Genomic DNA, 7,500 nt, shown 5'->3' with positions numbered 1-7,500 from the left:
TCATTTATGTAAATCGTTATAAACACGGGGATGCATGTGTGTGTATATATGTGTTTGTTTATATATACATATATATTTTTTTCTGACTCACATCAGGATCGAAGCCAGGTCCTTCAGTTGAAATGCGAGACCCTGCCAACCAAGCCACACAAGTCACAGAAGGAATTGAAAGACCTGGGTTCGATCCTGATGCGAGTCAGACATTTATTTCTGGTCTACACGTGAAGGTGTCTTGAATATATCTATATATATATATATATATATATATATATATATATATATATATATATATATATATATATATATATATATATATATATATATATATATATATATATATATATATATAAATATATATATATTAACATATAAGAATAGTTTTCAGAATAAGACAAAACAGATGAAACTTGAATAATAATAATAATAATAATAATAATAATAATAATAATAATAATAATAATAATAATAATAATGAAGCACATATTTGTGAAGTTCCCTCGATTTCATATATGTTATTTTTCCCCTTGGAATATTAATTATTATTCCAGTCGACATACACAAGATTTTCAAGTACTTGGAAAAGGTACCTTTCTTTTCCAACATCCATAACATTAGCTTCCTCGTGAAAACGAAAGAAAGTAACATATATTATTCTGCTTAAGCTTCGACAAGCTAACTTGAGAAAAAAATAAACAAGTAAAAAATGCGCTGAAGTTTCTTCGGCGCAATCGAGTTTTCTGTACAGCTGCTACAGCGTATACGCATGGCCACCGAAAATAGATCTATCTTTCGGTGTTCTCAGTATAATGCTGTATGAGCCGCGGCCCAAGAAACCTTAACCACGGCCCGGTGGTGGCCTGTCCTATGTCGTTGCCAGACGCACGGTTATGGCTAACTTTAACCTTAAATAAAATCAAAACTACTGAGGCAGGAGGGTTGAAATTTGGTATGTTTGATGATTGGAGGGTGGATGATCAGCATACCAATTTGCAGCCCTCTGGCCTCAGTGGTTTTTGAGATCTGAGGGCGGACAGTAAAAGTGCGGACAGAAGAAAGTGCGGACGGACAGACAAAGCCGGCACAACAGTTTTCTTTAACAGAAAACTAAAAATGCAAAACAATTTGTTCTTATTAAAGACTTCCTAATGACGCTCCGAGATCATTATCATTATTATTAAGGGCCTTTCCATTGCAATTTCCCGAAGTTACACCATTATAGAAGTTCAGGTTCCCTGGACGCGTAATTTGTGCCTTAAGTTGTGAAGGAGTTATCGAGTGCAAACTACTACAGAGCACGTAAAAAATGCGCCGAAGTTTCTTCGGCGCAATCGAGTTTTCTGTACGGCGCATAATGCTGTGGGAAACTCTCAGCCACGGCCTATTAAAATCTCAGCCGTCGCCCATGAAACTTTCACCAAGTGGTGGCCTGTGTTGTTGGCCCCCTATAGCGGTGCCAGACGCACCAGCATAGCTAACTTTAACCTTAAATAAAATAAAAACTACTGAGGCTAGAGGTCTGCAATGTGGTATGTTTGATGATTGGAGGGTGGATGATCAACATACCAATTTGCAGCCCTCTAGCCTCAGCAGTTTTTAAGATCTGAGGGCGGACAGAAAAAGTGAGGACAGAAAAAAATGCGGACAGAATAAAGTGCGGACGGACATGCAAAGCCACTTCAATAGTTTTCTTTTACAGAAAACTAACAAGAAAATTATAATCGTATTTTGTGTTATGGTCTATGATAAGAGAATTCTTACGCTTATTACCGATACAACGCGGCTGATTTGAAAAACAGCTTGGTATAAAGAGAGAGAGAGAGAGAGAGAGAGAGAGAGAGAGAGAGAGAGAGAGAGAGAGAGAGAGAGAGAGAGAGAGAGAGAATTGGCTCAATATCCTGTTAATTATTCAGTAAGACATGACATCCTTGAAAACGACTTGACACATATCCTTGAGAGAGAGAGAGAGAGAGAGAGAGAGAGAGAGAGAGAGAGAGAGAGAGAGAGAGAGAATTGTCTCAGTATCCTGTTTATTATTCATTATGACATGACATCCTTGAAAATTACTTGCCAAAATGAGAACCGAGAGAGAGAGAGAGAGAGAGAGCGATTGCCAAAATGAACCGTTGTATTCCGAGTATCAGAATTCATGCCTCAACTATATCGCACATTTCCATAAGGCTATTTTATAATAAACTCTCAACCATTTGTAATATTTCCTGGTATATCCAGTGAAATATCAAACATGAAATACAGAATCTATATAAAATTAAAACGCTCACCTATTTCTCTAGAATTTTCAGCACCCCCGCAGTCGTCGACCACAAAGTAAATAAAGTATACGGTAAAATAATGCTGAAATCGGTCCCCACTGACAGAGGAATACAATCTATATGCATATTAGATAAGGGGGCAAAGAGGATACAAACCTCAGATGATTCCCGTAAACAATGTGATGTATCCAATATGAAATAAAATGGTAAGTTCTTTTCCTGACGTTAATTTGCATCTTTATTCCTCTGTTTGTACAGTGTCTTGGTGGTTTACGTAAATTTAGGGGACGGGACACTGATTAAATTCACGTCAATAAAATACATCAATCACATTCTGCTCAGTTTAAATTCCTGGATACCTTGATATTTGCTGATTCGATTTTCGAAGTATTTTAAAATTACTTCTTTTGTTATTCCCTTTTTACTCAACTAATTATTTAACGGTTCGTCGTTTAACCTACTGCTATGTTTCTATGGTCCATTCCAACATTAAAAACTTTTTTCCAATCCAGAAAATAATCTTTGACGATTCCGCAACTGATTCTAAGATTTGTGTTAAAATCCAAAATGAAGAATGGAAGATTTGTGTTAAGGGCCAAAATGAGGAATGGAAGATTTGTGTTGAAAGCCAAAATGAGGAATGGATGATTTAAAAGCCAAAATGAGGAATGGAAGATTTGCTCTAAAAGCCAAAATGAGGAATGGAAGATTTGTGTTAAAAGCCAAAATGAGGAATGGGAGATTTGCTTTAAAAGCCAAAATGAGGAATGGGAGATTTGCTTTAAAAGCCAAAATGAGGAATGGAAGATTTGTTTTAAAAGCCAAAATGAGGAATGGAAGCTTTGCTTTAAAAGCCAAAATGAGGAATGGAAGATTTAAAAGCCAAAATGAGGAATGGAAGATTTGTTTTAAAACCCAAAATGAGGAATGGAAGATTTGTGTTAAAAGCCAAAATGAAGAATGGAAGATTAAAAACCCAAAATGAGGAATGGAAGATTTGTATTAAAACCCAAAATGAGGAATGGAAGATTTGTGTTAAAAACCAAAATAAGGAATGGAAGATCTGTATTAAAAGTCAAAAAGAGGAATGGAAGATTTGTGTTAAAGGCCAAAATGAGGAATGGAAGATTTGTGTTACAAGTCAAAACGAGGAATGGAAGATTTGCTTTAAAAGCCAGAAGATTTGTTTTAAAAGCCAAAATGAGGAATGGAAGATTTGTGTTAAAAGCCAAAATGAGGAACGGAAGATTTGTGTTAAAAGCCAAAATGAAGAATGGAATATTTGTGTTAAAAGCCAAAATGAGGAATGGAGTAAAATGTTTTATTATGATATGGAATACTAACCCAATAGCTCATAGAAATATTATTGAACAATTGACAGCTGAAGCTTTACAGCATAAAACATAGTACCTTCATAAACCACATGTCCTCATTATGGAAATAAATTTAACTGACTATGAGAAAATAAAATTACAAAAACATACGGTACAGGAACTCAAAAATATTAGAGCAAAATGCATATAAACAAGTAAAAAAATGCTCCGAAATTTCTCCGGTGGAATTGAGTTTTCCGTAAAGTTTATGATGCTGTATGAAACTCTCAGCCACAGCCCGACAGTGGCCTGTGTTGTTGTCAAATGCCAAAATCATTGCTTACGTTAACCTGGAAGAAATAAAAATTACTGAGGCTACAAGTTAATGACAGGAATGGATGATCAACATGTCAACTTTAAAAGCCCTCTAGCCTTGTTTTTCAGATCTGAGAACGGACAGAAAAAGTGAATGGACAAATAGCCATCTCAAGTTTTTTTGTACAAAAAACTAAAAAATGATAGCAAAAAGATACGGTACAAGAACTCAAAAAATATTAAAGCAAAATTCACAAAATCCTGACAGATGAACAACTATTTCTTAAAAAGAGAGAAAAAAATACTTCCAAGCAAAGGATTTTGCCTAAACATCCTGTGAAAAATTGGTCATTTCCCAGCGAGAATTGCATTCTCTAAACACAAGAACGACAGAAAATGCTGCCACCGGTTTTATAATTCATTCTGAAGACTCAATTGAGAAATGCACATTTACTAAGGCATAGAGACAGGAGAGTTAAAACTGATGTTAAAGTTTTTGAAAAGAGAGAGAGAAAGAGAATTAAAACTGATGTTATAGTTTTGGAGAGAATAGAGAGAGAGAAGAGACTGATGATAGTTTTTGGAGAAGAGGGAGAGAAAAAGAGAGAGAAAACATGATGTTATAGTTTTGGAGACTCAGAAAGATTAGAGAAAATGAGAGAGAGAGAGAAAAAGAGAGAGAGAGAGAGAGAGAGAGTCCGGTGATGTTATAGTTTTTGGAGAGAGAGAGAGAGAGAGAGAGAGAGAGAGAGAGAGAGAGAGAGAGAGAGAGAGAGAGAGTGAATTAAAACTGATGCTATAGTTTTGGAAAGAGAGAGAGAAACTCGAATAAAAGGTCGAGTTAAAACTGATGTCAAAGTTTCTGGTGAGAGAGAGAGAGAGAGAGAGAGAGAGAGAGAGAGATCACCAGAAGTGCAACCATCTTTTCCTTCATTTCCATCTTCCTCTTTCGAGAGTAATTGTCGGGAACTCAAAGAAAAAAACCTAGGAAGGAAAGAAAAATTATTCTTTTTCCTCTCTTGTTCTAACTGGAAACATTAAACGCTGGATGATCAAAGAAAGTCACAGTTTAGCGTAAATCTCTCTCTCTCTCTCTCTCTCTCTCTCTCTCTCTCTCTCTCTCTCTCTCTGAGTTCCTTCTCCAGTCCTCATTTCTTCTGGGAGAAAATCTCATTGTCAGCATTTTTTTTTTTTTTGGACACTGGAGAGAAAAAGTTTTGAAGGCACGGGGAGAAGGGGCAAAATGGCTGAAAATCAAAAGAGGGAACAAGTGAAGACTTGCAAAACTTCATCTTTTTTCAAATTAACTCCTTCAAATGTTTCAAAAATAAAAATGGTAAATCTTGAACGCCATTTTAAATGCCCGAAAAAGCCGAGGTACAGATTCAAGGTTTGGTCGAAAACATTTCTTGAAAAGAATAAATATACTGTGGAAAGGAACCTGACAGATGAACAAGAGATTTCTTAAAAGAGAGAGAAAAGAGAAAGCACGTCATTAAACGTCTGAAAAAGCCAAGGTTTCAGGTTTTGGTTGAAAATCCTGTGAAAATAACAAATATACTATGGAGAAGGAACTCTTAACTAGGAAGAGAAGAAGAGAGAGAGAAGTGGTGCCATTACACGGTCCGAAAAAGCCGAGGTTATAATTCCAGTTTCGGTTGAAGACATTTCCTGAAAATATCAAATATACTGTGGAATGGAAAAGAGAGAGAGAGAGAGAGAGAGAGAGAGAGAGAGAGAGAGAGAGAGAGAGAGAGAGAGAGAGAGAGAGAGAGAGAATGTCATTAAACGTCCGAAAAAGCTGTGCAAATTCAAGTTTTGGTTTGAGAACATTTCAAAAATAATGTATACTATGGAAAGGCCCCTCCTAACAGAGAGAGAGAGAGAGAGAGAGAGAGAGAGAGAGAGAGAGAGAGAGAGAGAGAGAGAGAGAGTCATTAAAAGTCCGAAAAAGCCAAGGTGCAAATTAAGTTTTGGTGGAACATTTCATGAAAATAAATACACTATGGAAAGGAACCTTTATGAGAGAGAGAGAGAGAGAGAGAGAATTAAAACTGATGTTATAGTTTTTGGAGAGAGAGAGAGAGAAAGAGAGAGAGAAAATTAAAACTGATGTTATAGTTTTTGGAGAGAGAGAGAGAGAGAGAGAGAGAGAGAGAGAGAGAGAGAGAGAGAGAGAGAGAGAATTAAAACTGATGTTATAGTTTTTGGAGAGAGAGGGAGAGAGAAAGAGAGAGAGAAAATTAAAACTGATGTTATAGTTTTTGGAGAGAGAGAGAGAGAGAGAGAGAGAGAGAGAGAGAGAGAGAGAGAGAGAGAGAGAGTTAAAACTGATGTTATAGTTTTTGGAGAGAGAGAGAGAGAGAGAGAGAGAGAGAGAGAGAGAGAGAGAGAGAGAGAGAGAGAGAAACTCGGTCGAGTTAAAACTGATGTCAAAGTTTCTGGTGAGAGAGAGAGAGAGAGAGAGAGAGAGAGAGAGAGAGAGAGAGAGAGAGAGAGAGAGAAGAGAAAGTAGACCAGAAGTGCAACCATCTTTTTTCTTTCATTTCCATCTTCCTCTTTCGAGAGTAATTGTCGGGAACTCCAAGAAAAAAAAAACCTAGGAAGGAAAGAAAAATTATTCTTTTTCCTCTCTTGTTCTAACTCGTAAACATTAAACGCTTCGTGATCAAAGAAAGTCACAGTTTAGCGTTATTCTCTCTCTCTCTCTCTCTCTCTCTCTCTCTCTCTCTCTCTCTCTCTCCGAGTTCCTTCTCCAGTCCTCATTTCTTCTGGGAGAAAATCTCATTGTCAGCATTTTTTTTTTTTTTTTTGGACACTGGAGAGAGAAAAAGTTTTGAAGGCACGGGGGAGAAGGGCGAAAAATGGCTGAAAATCCAAAAGAGGGAACAAGTGAAGACTTGCAAAAACTTCATCTTTTTTTCAAATTAACTCCTTCAAATGTTTCAAAAATAAAAAATGGTGAAATCTTGAACGGGGCCATTTTAAATGCCCGAAAAAGCCGAGGTACAGATTCAAGGTTTGGTCGAAAACATTTCTTGAAAAGAATAAATATACTGTGGAAAGGAACCTGTTAAGAGAGAGAGAGAGAGAGAGAGAGAGAGAGAGAGAGAGAGAGAGAGAGAGAGAGAGAGAGAGAGAGAGAGAAAGCATGTCATTAAACGTCTGAAAAAGCCAAGGTACAAATTCAGGTTTTGGTTGAAAATATTTCATGAAAATAACAAATATACTATGGAGAAGGAACTCTTAACAGGAAGAGAGAGAGAGAGAGAGAGAGAGAGAGAGAGAGAGAGAGAGAGAGAGAGAGAGAGAGAGAGAGTGGTGTCATTACACGTCCGAAAAAGCCGAGATACGAATTCCAGTTTTGGTTGAAGACATTTCTTGAAAATATCAAATATACTGTGGAAAGGAACCCTGTTAAGAGAGAGAGAGAGAGAGAGAGAGAGAGAGAGAGAGAGAGAGAGAGAGAGAGAGAGAGAGAGAAAGAATGTCATTAAACGTCCGAAAAAGCCAATGTGCAAATTCAAGTTTTGGTTTAGAACATTTCACGAAAATAACAAATATACTATGGAAAGGGCCCTCCTAACAAGAGAGAGAGAGAG

The sequence above is a fragment of the Macrobrachium rosenbergii genome, chromosome 16, assembly GCF_040412425.1.
Source record: "Macrobrachium rosenbergii isolate ZJJX-2024 chromosome 16, ASM4041242v1, whole genome shotgun sequence".
NCBI lineage: Eukaryota > Metazoa > Arthropoda > Malacostraca > Decapoda > Palaemonidae > Macrobrachium > Macrobrachium rosenbergii.
This window is presented reverse-complemented; position numbering follows the sequence as displayed.